The 15,031-nt window shown below is 41.1% G+C and overlaps 1 protein-coding gene across 5 annotated transcripts in view; it reads left to right on the top strand.

Annotated features, from left to right (window-relative positions):
* The window catches only part of Prlr (prolactin receptor), a 162,368-nt gene that overhangs the window by 123,824 nt on the left and 23,513 nt on the right, over positions 1-15,031 (top strand). Inside the window, exon 1 of one of the 5 annotated variants that reach the window (XM_047555087.1) lies at positions 9,513-9,532. The exons of the other annotated variants lie outside the window; for them this stretch is intronic. The gene's annotated coding sequence lies outside the window, so the exon portion shown is untranslated. Of the gene's footprint in view, positions 1-9,512; positions 9,533-15,031 lie in introns of those variants that run through there. 5 annotated transcript variants of the gene reach the window in all.

Here is a 15,031-nt window from a genome sequence, read left to right as displayed (position 1 = left end):
GGCCCAACCCTTCCTTCTCTGAGGCCCTTAGAAAAAAGAGATTTCCCTGTGAAATTGCCTTTCACCCACTTGTCAAAAAACTGAATGGCAAATAAAGGCTGGTCACCCCCGGGGCATTTTAAATAACCCTCAGACAGATGTAGTGAGGGAATTCAGAGAAGTGGGAGAAATTCTTAAAAGTAAGTGAGCAGACTGTGAGACGTCAGGAACTGTTGAAATATTCACTGTAGCTCAGGAGACCCACACATGCTCAGCAACACAGGACAAGCACGGAAGGTCAGCTGTCACCCACTATTGCACATTTTGCCACAAACACAGTAGTAATTTCTATTTTCTACCCTAGTGGAGACCATTTCCATGTAGTCGTACCACTGAATGCCAGCTTTTCATTAGGGAATTATTTTTGTGGCAATAATATTTTTATTGGGATTTTTCCCCTCAATTACAAAAGTAGTAACTTTTAATTTTATTTAGTTATTTTAGTAATGGTTTATTTGATTTTATTATACAATCATCAATTTAATTTTATAATTATCCTTCCAGGGATGCCCACTGCCAATATGTTGGCGTGTATGTGTTTCGTCTCTCTCCTGTGCACACGTGCAGGGGTCTATGTTAGAATCGCGATGAAAACACATATACTGCCTGCAGCTAGGTCTTTTTGGTTTTAACGTGTTTCTATTATTGAAAACTTTATTACATTAATTAAAGGGTAAAGGACTATATCATTGTTTGCTTATGCCCTGATAAGGCATAACAAGCAATCCTTTGTGATTTGGATTAGATATTTTTTTCCAATATTCTAGATTCATAAACGGTACTGAGGGGAAACTCTAAATTCTGAATTAATTTTTTACATCTCTGTTCACTTGGATAAATTTCTGGAAGTGTATTTTCTACTTCAAAGTATACCTAACATCCTTAAATTCTTAATATATATTAGGAAAAAGGTCACATCAATTTACGTTCGAAAGAATAAGATGCTGGACCCACCCTTGCATCTAGCAGCCATTCTTTGTTTACAAACTCAATGCCATTCTGAAATTGTCCAGGGTCAGGAAAAGAATGAAATACAATCTCTTTTATGAAAGTACTTTGAAAACTAAAAATTTGGTTAAAACACACTTCTCTATTATTGTCAATTTTCAGACTATACAAGATGAAGAAAACATTAGCTCCCTCCACCAAATATTTCAAAAACTGTAGACCTTTAAGAGCCCAAAATCTTTACCAACGTCCCCTCTAAATGTAACTGACACCAATACATTTCATTATTCAGAACCATTTATTGAGCACCTACTCTATGTGGAGCTTTGTCTTTAGTATGAGGAATATGAAACACACACACACACAACCAGTATCAATGAGCTTCTAACCTGGGAGTCCAGGTACTCAGGGGTTGGGGTAGAGAAAGATAAGTTAGATTCATTATCAATGTTACTATGATAAGGTCAGGTTCAGGGTATTCTATGGGCTGGGAGACCCCAGCCTTGGGAAACCATAGAACTCTCTGCCTGACCATGTGCCAATCTTTACTGCTTCTGAAACAATATAGAGAAATCAGTTTTCTAGCAGCTATATTCCATTTCTGTGGGGCAAAGCCTTCAACCAGCCACTTGATAGAAATACTAGGACCCCCAAGGGGTGTACTTGTTGCCATTTTCCTAGCCATCAGCCTGGCATTTTAGTGAATGAGCTATGCAAGCTGAGGCTGATTGCAGAATTGCTTGGCAGTACAGAGAGGAATTTAGAGAAGCGTGAGGGAAGACAGAGGCAAGATACAACAACTGGCAGGGGAGGAAACTTAGAGGGAAAGATAGGGGTGCCTAAAAAGGAATTCTATAAAGTGTCTATCTTGTGACATGCTATAGAACCACAAAACCCTTGCTCTTGATAATTCATGAAGTGACAAAGGGCTGAGAGTGGCCTCCAGCTGGGTGGAGGGTAAGAACAAAGCCTGCCTGTTGCAGGCTGTCATGCCTGGTTACTCATCCTGCATTCTGCAAACATCTAAGTGCTTCTGTGCGCTCAGAACACTTGTGCCAAGCCAGAAGTCCTCCATTTAAACCACATGGGCTATGAAAGTGAAATGCCCTACTGCTTTTTCCATACTGAACCACTGGGCCAAGTGGAACTTCAACTGCCTGTGCACACGCACCTACGGAGGTTTAAAGTAAAGGTAGGGATTGTATATTCCAAAGTGCATTCCAGAAACCAGGTGTGGGTCAGCCTCTCTGCCCAGGCACACCTATGAAAAACATCCCAAGTCATTGAATTTTGACTTGCAAATAAATTCACAATTGACAGAACAAAGAATTTCAGTCAAACAGTGAACTTTCTGCCTGGATTATATTGCACTCATAATATTAAAATTAATTTCTGTTTCTAAAGCTGAGTTGAGAAACATGAGAATGCAACAATAGGAAGTCTGCCAGGTCAAGGATGAAAAATTATTATGGATAAACTACCAAGAAAATATTTACACAGATAAGGAAAAATTGACTAATCTCTTGAGTTGTGACTTCCCAATCTTCTACCCCCATTTCTTTCTTTTTTTTTTTTTTTTTTTTTGGTGAGGAGTATTTAAAAGACACACCATCAATTATATGCTATCTGAACAAGAGGCAGTGTTATTGTAAAGCAGTGAGTCAACAATGGTTTAATAGGATGTGCCTGGCCAATGTCATTGTGGCCACATGTGCAGACATCTGAATTGGCCCACTCTGCTTCCATTGGCCCAGGAAGCCTAGCAATGAGTTGGGAGTTAGGTCTACCCTTTATTGTTATGCACTAGTGTCATGGTGAACTTATTAAGAAATACACTGAGAGATCCTTTCATAATTAACAATAGCACTTGCCTTTTAAGATATTGAACATACTATGTCACATTTTTAAATTTTTTTATTTGTTCTAATTAGTTATACATGATAGTAGAAATGCATTTATGCATTTTGATAAATCATACATAAATGGAGTATAATTTCTCCTTTTTCTGATTGTACATATTGTAGAATGTAGGGAAAAAGGTACACTCATGCATTGCTTGTGGGAATGCAAAGTGGTACAACCATTATGGAAAGCAGTATGGAGATTCCTCAGAAAACTTGGAATGGAACCACCACATTTGATTCATGTATCCCACTCCTCTGGATATATCCAAAGGACTTAAAATCAGTAGACTGCAGTGACACAGCCACATCAATGTTTATAGCAGCTATGTCACATTTTTTAAGTGCAGTTGTGTAACTTTGTGAAACAGAAATGCACCACTATTTAAAGCTCAGTTATCCAGCAACCTTAACTCTGAAACATATATGAAATCTAGGATGCAAGCCAAAGAGGCTTCTGGGCAAAATAGATGGAACAAAATCCATTTCCCCACAGGACTAGTAGGAAACTCCTTTAGCCCTCACTAAAAGCTTCATTATTCTCATTTTAAATTGCTTAAATTTTCTAAAATTTGTTTATCAGCTTTCTGAATTCATAGACCATAAGCATGTAATGTAATGGAGTGTTGAGTCTCCCGGAAAAGAGTTGACTAACAAAAATGAGAATTATTAGCTTACAAATCGAATGTAAGGACAAAGAAAGGGAGAAGACTAGCAAAAGAAGATTCATGAACTGAAACTCAGGTCTTAGTCATTTGATTTAGCAAAGAGTCCCTGGTCTGTATACATTCTCTGTAAGGTACCCTATATCCATCACCTCACACCATAATCAATACTCCATGGAAAGTTTCAATTAAGAAGACAGGGAAATAGCTAACCTATGGAACCAACCTAGATGCCCTTCAAAAGACGAATGGATAAAAAAAAATGTGATATATACATATATATATATATATGTATATATATATATAAAATATACATATATATATATATGTATATATATATATATATATATATATATACACACACACAATGGAATATTAGCCTTGAAGAAGAATGAAATAATGGCATTTGCTGGTAAGTGGATGGAGCTGGAGAATATCATACTAATCGAAATAAGCCAATCCCAAAAAGCCAAAAGCCGAACATTTCTTTGATATGGGGAGGGGCTAGGGAAGAATAGAGTTGCTTTAGATTAGGTAGAGGTGAGTGAAGGGAGGGGAGGTGGTATGGGGATGGGAAGAACAATATAATGAATCAGACATTATTACCCTATGTACATATATAACTATACAATTGGTGGGATTCTACATCCTGTATAGTAAGAAAAATGAGAAATAACGCTCTATTATATATGATGTCTCAAAGTGCATTCTACTGTCATGTATAACTAATTTAAACAAAATATTTTTTAAAAGACAGGAAAGTGAATAATTCTAGAAATGTGCATCCAATTAATTAAAATAAAAGTTTTGATTCCAAAATGGCATATTTTTGGTATTTAAACATGCAATACCCCCAAAATGTGTTTTTGTTGAAAAATACACAAAATTAAAAGAAAGAATGGACTGAGGATGGTTATTTCCTTGCCATTTGGAGATTGTGCAATTGAGGTTTTGCCTGTTCTTAAGAACCCTCTCTCATTTCCTTGATTTCTTGTGTTGAGATTTGAATTAACTTCAGCTACAGCCACCTACCTTATAACCACATCTCAGTGGACTTTGTCCTCCACCTGTCCTTAAGTTCAAATTAATGTGCTTGAAAAGGTTATTAAAAGAATCAAAAAAGTCTCAGAACATATCCTTCAGTAATTTAGAGAGTATAGGGATTCATGAGAAGAAAGACTTTCACAGCTCAAGGATTCTAATTGAAGTGATGGAGAAAAGCAGGAATTAGGAATGAAAGTTCTTTCAGTGAATCTGTGAATGAGAAATAGTATATTCTACATGGCCTTATAAAAACACTGACTCACTCACTCAGCACGTGTTGCTGAACTCCTGTAAACAGGATAAAGGAGACAGTGGTGGGCTGCTGACTGTGTACATGGTGAGTCTGATGTTACCCTGGGACTTTGATGATATGTTCAAGATGGGACAGTGTCAATCACCAAGGGTTTTCATTTACCCGCGACTCTTATATTTGGTTAAATACAGTAGTTACCATCTAAACTAGGCTGTTCAGATTGTCTCTGGATTATCTGTGAATTAGCCAGGCTAAGAGGGACTAGCCATTTTTTATTTTTTCTGGTACCAGGGATTGAACTCAGGGAATTCAACCACTGAGCCCCATCCTTAGCCCTATTTTGTATTTTATTTAAAGACAGGGTGTCACTGAGTTCCTTAGGGCCTCACTTTTGCTGAGGTTGGCTTTGAACTTGCGATTCTCCTGCCTCAGCCTCCCAAGTCACTGGGATTACAGGCGTGCACCACCACAGCTGGCGAGACTAGCCACTTACAATACCCAATCTCTAATTTCAGATCTTAACAGCCAAAAGTTTCTGTCTCACTCATCACAAAATCCAGTGGGGATCAGTGTGAGGGCTTCAGCCTCATCCAGCATGGATGAGGGAAGGGTTAACTGTCGGAGGATGGTGCCAGCCATAAATCAATTAATTACCGATAAACTTATCTAATCAATAAACACACAAGAGCCAATACTCTTTTCAAAAGGAAGGGAGTGTGACTAATCGGCCATACCAGATCTGGCCTACAACATGATGGAGGAGCCCACCTTCACCTTTATTTATAGTTACACAGGTAAAGGGGCCTGGACCAGGAAGGGCTTCTGTGATGAACAGGATGGGGTGGAGTTAGGGTAGCCATTTGCTTAGGGAACTAGCATATCCCCATAATATGGTAAACCACCCCCATACAGGGCCACTTACTCCTGGGCTATGTGAAACGGTCTCCCTGAACCACTGGTTCCTGGGAGTCAGACCTCTGTATCCCATAGCTCAGCCAAGTGTGATTCTCGTAGGCATGGATGGCTTCCCATGGGTTAGGGTGGAACTCAGCGGCCTCCCATCTCTTGAATATACTGAGCTTTTAAGACCTTAAAGTCCTCAACTATATCTCCCTCTAACCAGTGAAGAGAAAGAGACAGAGAATGAATGTGTTAAAAACTTAAGATCGGGACTAGACTAGAAATATTTCACTACTGCCCACCTGCAGAGGCCACAGCTCAATCACCTGATTCCATTTGACTACAGGAGTGGCAAGGGAGTGGACTTGAATTCTGCAGACAGAAAGGAGAGAAGAACCAAATTCTGATGGACACTAGACGTCTTTGCTACTCCCGTGAACATACTCCCAGGGTTCGAACGGAAGTGGTGGGGAAAGCAGGAATTGAGGGGAACAAAGGCTTTTGACACATTCTTAAGAAGTCCTTGTTGAACTGGTCGGCTTTCTCAATTGTGCATGCATCCCATCCTTACTGCTCCGAACATTCTCCCCTGGGAGGGACATGCTAGACATGGCTTTGCCACTTCATTTCACCCTCACAGAGAGCCTGAGGCCGAGGTACTGCCACCATCCCAATATTCCAGATGAGGACACCGGAGCCCGGGGAGGATACACAAGTTGTCCAAGGTCACACAGCTAGTGAATGGTATATGGAGCAAGAGGGATTTGGCCTCAGTTTCCCCATATATAAAAGTGAGAGATCAGATCCTAATCCCTTTCAAGTCTTCTGGTTCCTTTCAGGTCCAAATTTTCAGGATTCTGTAACTCTTAACATTCATTTCCTCCTAAGACAATTAAGCAGGCAAAGAGGCAGAACCAGTAACCAGAAATTTATCTTTTCATGTTGATTTTATATTCCTCCTCACATCCCAAGCCCAAGTTTCCAGAAATTAAAATATACTCAGTAGAGAAAGTTATTAACACAATAGAGATTCATTCTTATAACAAAGTAGGTTTGTGTTTAACGTAGCAGCACATAAAACACACACACACACACACACACACAATCTTGTTTGAAGAGTCTTGCAAAACATATGTCCTCCTCCTACCACTCTTGCCAGTATTAGTCAGCTTTGCCATAGTAACAAACAGTGAGATCTCAGGGACTTACAACAACATTCACTGTTCACTCACTTTACTTTATAAGGACATTGGGTCAGCAGCAGGTTGGCTGTGGCATGACTAGGATTGGCTGAATTCTGCTCTGCTTATCTGGCTTTCCCCGTCTTCTCATTTTGGAACCCTGATGGAAAGTATAACCACTATCTGCAGTGTCCCAAGGGCATTTGGAGACTGAAAACAAGAAGACCTGAGCCAAACTATACAGTTATATTTAAGGCTTCTGTTTGGATGCAGCAAAAACAATCATAACCATTCACATCCCATTGTCCAAAGCGTTTCCCATGGCCAAGTTCAAAAGTATTGAGTTGGGATGGGTACCCTTCCCACAGGATGCATGTAAGTTTGTCCTATGGCAACAGATGGAAATGTGTAACCCTATGACTGGGAAGAAGGAAATCCTGGGGACACGGTCTCCATTGACGTTCTAAATGCAGCATTTCCTGTAGAGAGTCACCACTCCCTCCTCTACAGCCCCTTCCTTCCCATCTCCTTTCAGCTCTAGCTGGGGTTCTCAAACTTCAGGTTGAATGAAATCACCTAAGTGATCATTAAAAATGCCCTTGATAAGCTCCACCCTCCAAATATTTTGACCCAGTAAGTCTAAGGTTCTGGTGGTGCCCAGAATAGTGTCTAGGAACAGTGCCCCAGGAACACTCACTGCTGTCGAAGGGTCACCCATAGACTCCCATAACACCTGGTATTAGAGTCCCTTTGGACAGTGGAGTGTGCTGAGCTAGCCTGCCATGGGAAGAAAGGGGTGCCTTGTAGGATTCAGAACATGTGGCCCCAAAGCCCACTCACCTGGCCCTGCTCCATGGCCAAGTGGAATTGTATACACTTGGAACTCATTGAAGGTGAGGGCCATCTGTCCTTTGTAGTCACCTGAAGCGGAAAGTGTGTGGTTAACAGAGAGCACAGAGCTAATCTGCTGAGTTCTTTTCTCTCCATGTACCACTCACTAGCTCTGTGACCTTGGACAACTCATGGAGCCTCTCTGACCTCAGCATCCTGCTCCATGAGATGAGAATAGTAGTACCTACACTTCAGGACTGTCATGAGTAAGCAAGTTAACAAGGTACTGCCAACTGGCCTATGGTGTGTCCTATATGAGGGTTTGCTGATTTTAACACCACAATTCTGAGGACACTGGAGGCTTTTTAGATAAGTTTGTGAGTTAAGATGAGGTTGTGAACTTAAACCACTTACTCCTTTGAGCTTTAGTTTCCTCATCTTTGAAATGGGAGTGATGATGTATTCATAATAATAACAATAGTGACCACCACTCTGACCCCTATACAGAATTATTGTAAGAATAAAATGTGCTGATGATGTGAAAGTGTTTTAGAAATCGTAAATTATCACATAGATAAAACTTTTGTCATTTTATCTTTGATGTTGTTAATTTAAGGTAAGATTCAGAGCCAAAGACTGGATTCCCATTTCAGTTGAATGGCCTTCTGTGTGCAGTGGTGGTCAGAGCTGGTCACTTCTCTGAGCCTCAGTTTCTTCTCCTGTCGGGGCCTCCTAGAGTAGGCATTACAAATATTAGGTGACATCATGCTCGTCAATGATTCTCAGCGCTGGCCGCACATGAGAATCATCTACACCCTTTTTCAATTCCACTGGGTCTAACTCTGCAGGCATCCATCAGCATCCACAGAAAATAGGGTTCATAAACTCTGTCAATAATGAAATCTGTGGATGCTCAAGTCCCATAAGGAAAATGCTGTAGCGTTTATACATGACCTACGTGCATACTTCTACATACTTTAAATCATCTCTATCTTACTTATAATACTTAATATAAATGTACGTTAAATAATAAATATTCCCCCAAAATTGTCACAGTAGAGTAACAAGCCTTTACATGTTCAGTACAGATACAATATTTTTTCCAAATATTTCAATCCAGGGTTGATGGATCTTATACATGACCTACGTGCATACTTCTACATACTTTAAATCATCTCTATCTTACTTATAATACTTAATATAAATGTACGTTAAATAATAAATATTCCCCCAAAATTGTCACAGTAGAGTAACAGGCCTTTACATGTTCAGTACAGATACAATATTTTTTCCAAATATTTCAATCCAGGGTTGATGGATCCACAAATGTAAAACCTGTGGATACAGAGGGTCAAGAGTCATCAGAATCTCCAGGGACAAGCCAGAGGAATGGGGACTTTAAAGAAGTCCCCTTGCTCATAATGTGAATCCTGGATTGAAAATCACTGATGTCCGTGGAACAGCTTTGTAAACTGCAAAACATAATGTAAAATTTCTGGGTGATTTTTAATTGTCACTAATTGACTAGTGATCTCTTGAGGGACTAGTTCCTTCTGAAATCAGGCCAAGTTGGATTTTCCACCATCTGTCCAGAGCGTGCACTGGCCAGAGAGCATTGAAACTCGCCCAGTTCTTATTCTTGCCTTTGAGCCAAAAAGGCTGAACAAAAACAAACCTCCCTCAGACTTAAAAAAAGAAAAAAAATGTTGCTGGGATGCTGTGGTGTGGAAATGGAGTTGGCGTAATTGGAAGGAATGGCTCCAGCCATGGGTAAGCATGTGGCATCTCTTTTACTAAAGTGACTCCAGTACAAAGGCGCATACATTACAGTGTGTGGCGATGTACCCAATTAGGTTAGAAGCCAGGAGATCTTTCTGTGGAAGTCTCCCCACAGCACCAACCCTCAGGCAGGTCCCATTTGGCTGGTGCTCCTTCTGCTAATCACCTGCTTCTTACAGAATGCAGTCTTCATCATGCACGGCACAGGCCTCCTCTTTGGCACATCTTCACAGAGCACAGAGTTCCCTTTCAGGAACTGCTGGGGCTTATGGGAGAGGAAGGAGGGACATGTTTGAAATCAGAGATGGATATTTTAAAGCAGTCTCTACACTATTTCTAACAACTTTCACACAGCCATGATTCTCTGACTAAGCTGCCAGATTCTAAGGTGATAAATGTTTTACACAGAAACAATTCCCTTGTGGAAAGTTCCAGATGTTTCCCACCAAGGGATAGCTCAAAACAGGGAATAGGTTAGAAACTTATGCAAGAAACAACAAAATGTAAACTTTATAGTCACTGCCATAAAAAAATAAATAAATAATAGTCATGAATGACCTCCTGAACAAAGATCTTCTGTGAGCATTCACTAATGTGAAAACATGCCATCTGGCCATGGGCAGATGACCATTCATTGCTGTGGCCACACATTTGCAGAAAGCTAATTATTGGTGGAGCAGGAAGAGCTGAAACTTTTGTCTGTCCCCCTCAGGCCAAAATTCTCTTTGCACCACATCCTCAATTTTCATTATCTCCATGAGAGATCAGCAACCCTATTCTAAAACCTCTACTGATTCTGCTGTCAACAGATCACAGATCACGATGGATCACACTGACTCTAAGTCTAGCATTTATCACACTCCTACTCAGTAGGACTAGTGTTCCTCCATGCAGGAGATGTCCTGTTCCAAATCTTAGAGTCTTGTTTACCTTTGAAGCTTCACTGATTCTTTTATTCATTCTATAGTCATTGATTTTGTTCAGAACTTATATAACAGTCTTAATTTTAGATTGGTATGAAATGGCTAAATCCCTCCTGTTTCTCTCTCTACCCTGAGCAGATTATGTCCTTTGTTTTCCAAATTAAATTTTGGCCTTCTGTATTGGAAAGAAAAGTCAGATTCCTGGAAATCAAAGAGAACTTGTGGGGCTCTCACACTGTTTCAACCTTGGACTATTTCATACCTGGGTGGAGAAGGGCAGATAAGGAGACCCAGTGGGCAGAGGAGCCCAAAGAAAACGCCTAACGCTGGACCTGACACTTCAGTCAGTGGATGGTTGTATTCAAAATGTGTTCTCTGGAAGTGAGACTGTTTGGGTTTTCAGGACAAGAAATGCAGTAGAAATGTAATTGAGGCTACTTATCAGAAGGTCTGACAGGTAGCACACTCACCTCATATAGCACAGAGCTGCAGGTAAGGGTTAGGGGGCATACAGCACTTGCCCACCATTCCAAGCTGGCTCAGTCTTAGCAGTACCCGATATGCCAAAAATTGGAAATAACACAAACATCCACCAACACTGGAATGAATAAATAAGTTATGATATTTCATTCAGTGAAATATGAATGAAGATGAATGAGATGAAATAAAAATCAATTATGTAAAAGTACATGTTCGACAGGAATGAATCATACAGTAATGTGGGATGAAAGAAGCCAGATGCACAAACACCCTCTTAGAAGGCATGCGTATGATTCTATTTACATAAAATTCAGAAGTAGACAAATTTCATCTGTGGTGTTAGAAGTCAGGAGAGTGGTTCCCACTGGGGTGGTGTGGGTAGAGACGAGGAGGAGGCACAAATTGGATTTCTGGGGTGCTATTAGTGTTCTACCTAAGTGACATATTGGACATATTCTCTTGGAGGTAAATTATTTCAGAATATTTAATGATTTGTGTACGTAGACCACATGTATAACAGCATTTAAAGAAAGAGGTAGATAAGACCTTGCTTGACCATCAGAGAATTGGGCTTGTAAGAGCTGAAAAGATCCTCAGAATCCCTGCCTACCCTGTTAGGTCCATTCCTACAGTCAGGGAAACAACCGGAACAATGGGGTCACGGAGGCAGATAAGGCAGGCAGAGTAGCGCTCACACTCAGTACGGACCCACCTAATGACAGGTCTTGGAAACGAGTTCCACAAGAGGGGAGAACCAAGATCCTGGCATCCAGGACTGATTTGCTCAGGGGTTGGGTGAGCCAGAACATGCAGATGAAGTCTAACGAGGGGGAAGTGGTGGGTTGGATCGTGAATTCGTCATTTTCATCTCCCGGGAGCCACTCTGCCTCCTCCGCAATGGGGATAGTGGAATCAACCCAGGCTATGGTACCACGGCCCTGATTTTCAGTCTTGAGAGAGTGGTTCTAGTTTCTCAAAAGGGCAAGCTGCCAGGTCATAGGTTGCTGAACCTCTTTCTCAACTGTTGTCTCCATGGAAAAGACTTGGCTTAATGAAGAAGATAATGAAGGGAGGCTTTTGCAAAGAACCTAAACAGGATCTAAACAGGTCTAAATAGGATCGGTGCTAAGTAGAGCAACCCAAAAGAGAAGGGGGTTTTCTTGGAGCCTATACCACAGCAGGAGGCAGCACAGTGGGAAGATACATTGGAGAATGTGATTGGAAGAAACATGAGGATAGGAAAACCTGAGGATTCAGAAGGGTGGAAGCCAGGTCAGGTCGTCACAGGCAAGGTGTGGGGGTCACAGACTTGCTAGAAGCCTGCTCTTCAGATCCAACGTTTGCATTTTGTAAGCCACAGTCACACTCACAGAGCTGGTGAGGAAAGAAGCCTGTGACGATTGACCTGGGATCCAGTATGTCAGGCTAACATTTTGCTAACTAGACTCCAAATATTTCAAGACTTTTGTTGCTAAAACATCATGAAAAGCAGGCTGTGGACCTCATTGGATATTCCAGCCCCAGTTGAGGTAGTAAATAAGGAGGGCTATGCTTATCCTCGATCAAGATCCTGTTCACAGTGGAGGGTTGACTTAGATAAAAACCAAATCTATAGTCAGGCAGAGTGGCACACGCCTGTAATTCCAGTGGCTCGGGAGGCTGAGGCAGGAGGATGGTGAGTTCAAAGCCAGTTTCAGCAAAAGTGAGCCACTAAGCAACTCAGTGAGACCCTGTCTCTAAATAAAATATAAAATAGGACTGGGGATGTGGCTCATTGGTCGAGTGCCCCTGAGTTCAATCCCCAGTACACATACACACACACACACACACACACACACACACACACACAAAATCTATACCTAGCCTAGTCTCTGCCAGCCATAAAAACTGTTCAGTGGGCCAGGAAAGGTATGTTTAATGCTGAGATTACCCAGTGTGTGATAGGAGTTAACATTTAACTTAGCTCCCCTGGGGGAACAGTTGCCATTATCTTTCACTCTAAAGGCTTCCTTAGCCTATGTACTTCTCCTCCTAGGGAGTAAGATGTAGGATGACTTGAATAATCATTATTGAAACACTACAGTGATGCCACTATGAGTTTGTCTAATTCCCTAGCACAGCAATTTCAGGCATTAGAAAGTACACAGTAGTGACAAGAGGCCAGGATATGTCTCAGGAAATCCCAGAGGAAAGTTATTTCCTTTTAGTTCATAAAATACTTCCTGAAAATTTATAGGGAAAAAAAATTTTTAATTAGGAGAGTTTCTTAGATCCTGCATCAGTGTATGATGAAGTGTGAACAGATGACAAAATCTACTTCTGTTGAGCATCCCCCCAAAATCCCACCTCAACATTTCTTTAGCAAAGCATTTGGAGCCCCACTTTGGAAGAGCTGCCTGGAGAGCACCCAACCTCACCCAAAAGTGTGATTTATGGCATATTGATTCCAAGAATTTTAATGCAATGCCCAAAAGAGCAAAGAAGCTTCAATAAAGGGAGTTTATAAAAAAAAAAAAAAATAGGTCTTAGACCAGTGGGTAGAATCCTATTTCTAAGCTAAGCTGAGATAACCAGATCACCAGGACAAAGAGCTCTTTCTGGGCTCTCTGTACCTGGGTAAGCTGGATTAGAAAGAGCAACAGAATTTGAGAATAGCAGGTGTAAGTAGGGCAGCAGCGGACACGGCCCCTCTCAGCCCTGGCTCTCCTGTTGCACATGCCCACCAAAGGCCTGGTGTGTTGCTCATGTTGGGTCTGCTGTTTTAATCTTCAACAGAAAGAGGAAAAATTGCTCCATCTATCATAGACTTTCTGCAGATCAGGATAATTTATCAGATTCTCTCAGATTTGCCTGATTGCGCTGTCCCAGGGGCAGATACTTGACAGCTTTCTAAACCTCTCCATCCTTCAACTTTCTCATCTGTTAAAAGGGGATGGTGATAACCTCTACCTACTCATGGTGCCATTGTGAGAACAAAACGAAATTCAAATGATTAAGGTAGTTTGCCCAGTGCCTGTCCCATAGCAGATGCTCCAGAAGAGGTAGGCATTATTTAAAACCCATTCAGTGGCTTTGCCTTCTTGATTTAAGTTAGATGACCCTGAGGGATCAGATGTGGCAGGTAGTTGGAACGTACAACACAAGAGTGAATCTGGAAGGAATCCTGGACCTCCAGAGAACAACATGCTGGCTACCTCACAGGACCCTTTAGTGGACCAGGATCCATTATTAAAACAGGAGTCTCAATCTAAGGGAGCTATCCGAAGTGTGTCCTTGTGCTCTGAACCTCGGCTATCACTGAGCTTTTTATTGCTGAGTGTGGCTTGCAGGAAGAGGTATCATGTGGAGAAAGACTTCAAAAAGTTGCCCATTAAGTGGTTTGCAGCTGGCTGGAGGAGTGTCACACTCTAGTCAGGAGGAATGGGCAATGGTCTTTTAGGGGCTCATCAGATAACACAGGCATTTCAAATGGCCTAAGATGGACAGCTTTGCCCCTGGTTGCTCTTCCCTTTATTTAAAAATAAAAAAATAAATAAAATTTAAAGGGAAATTAAAGCCATGTGTTTCTGAGAATTTACACTTAGTCCATCAAATCTATTGTTTTCTGAGCGTCGTTTGAAGTCTAATAAGACTAATGAGCCTTTTTAAAATGTTTTTTAAAATCCTTTTTCTTAGAAGGACATTGAGAGGCTTTGAAAGTTGTTCCAGGGTAAAAATAATAATATTAATAATAAATTGCTCAAAACTCTCAACCCCTGCAGGTTCAAAATTTACTTAATACTCTGAGCCCAAGGGATTTGAATTATTACTGAAGCTCATTGTATTGTATAATGGGACTTCACAGAAGGAGAGAGAAACCACGTGGAGGTTCACTAGAGTTCATTGTGGATTTGCTTCATAGCCATGCTTGTAGCCCAGGCTTCCAGAACCCTCTCAATCTGAACCTTCAAAGGAAGCCCCCACACACACACCAACTTGGCAATATCCATGGGGTTAGATGAAGTCAGAAACTGAGAAACTGACTTTTCAGCTGGTATTATTTTGGACTGGGGAATTAGAGCCAGAGCCCTCCTAGAAAGGTTCTCGT

This window comes from Sciurus carolinensis, chromosome 6, assembly GCF_902686445.1.
Source record: "Sciurus carolinensis chromosome 6, mSciCar1.2, whole genome shotgun sequence".
NCBI lineage: Eukaryota > Metazoa > Chordata > Mammalia > Rodentia > Sciuridae > Sciurus > Sciurus carolinensis.
The sequence above is the reverse complement of the archived record's forward strand: the minus strand, read 5'-3'. Positions and strand labels throughout refer to the sequence as shown.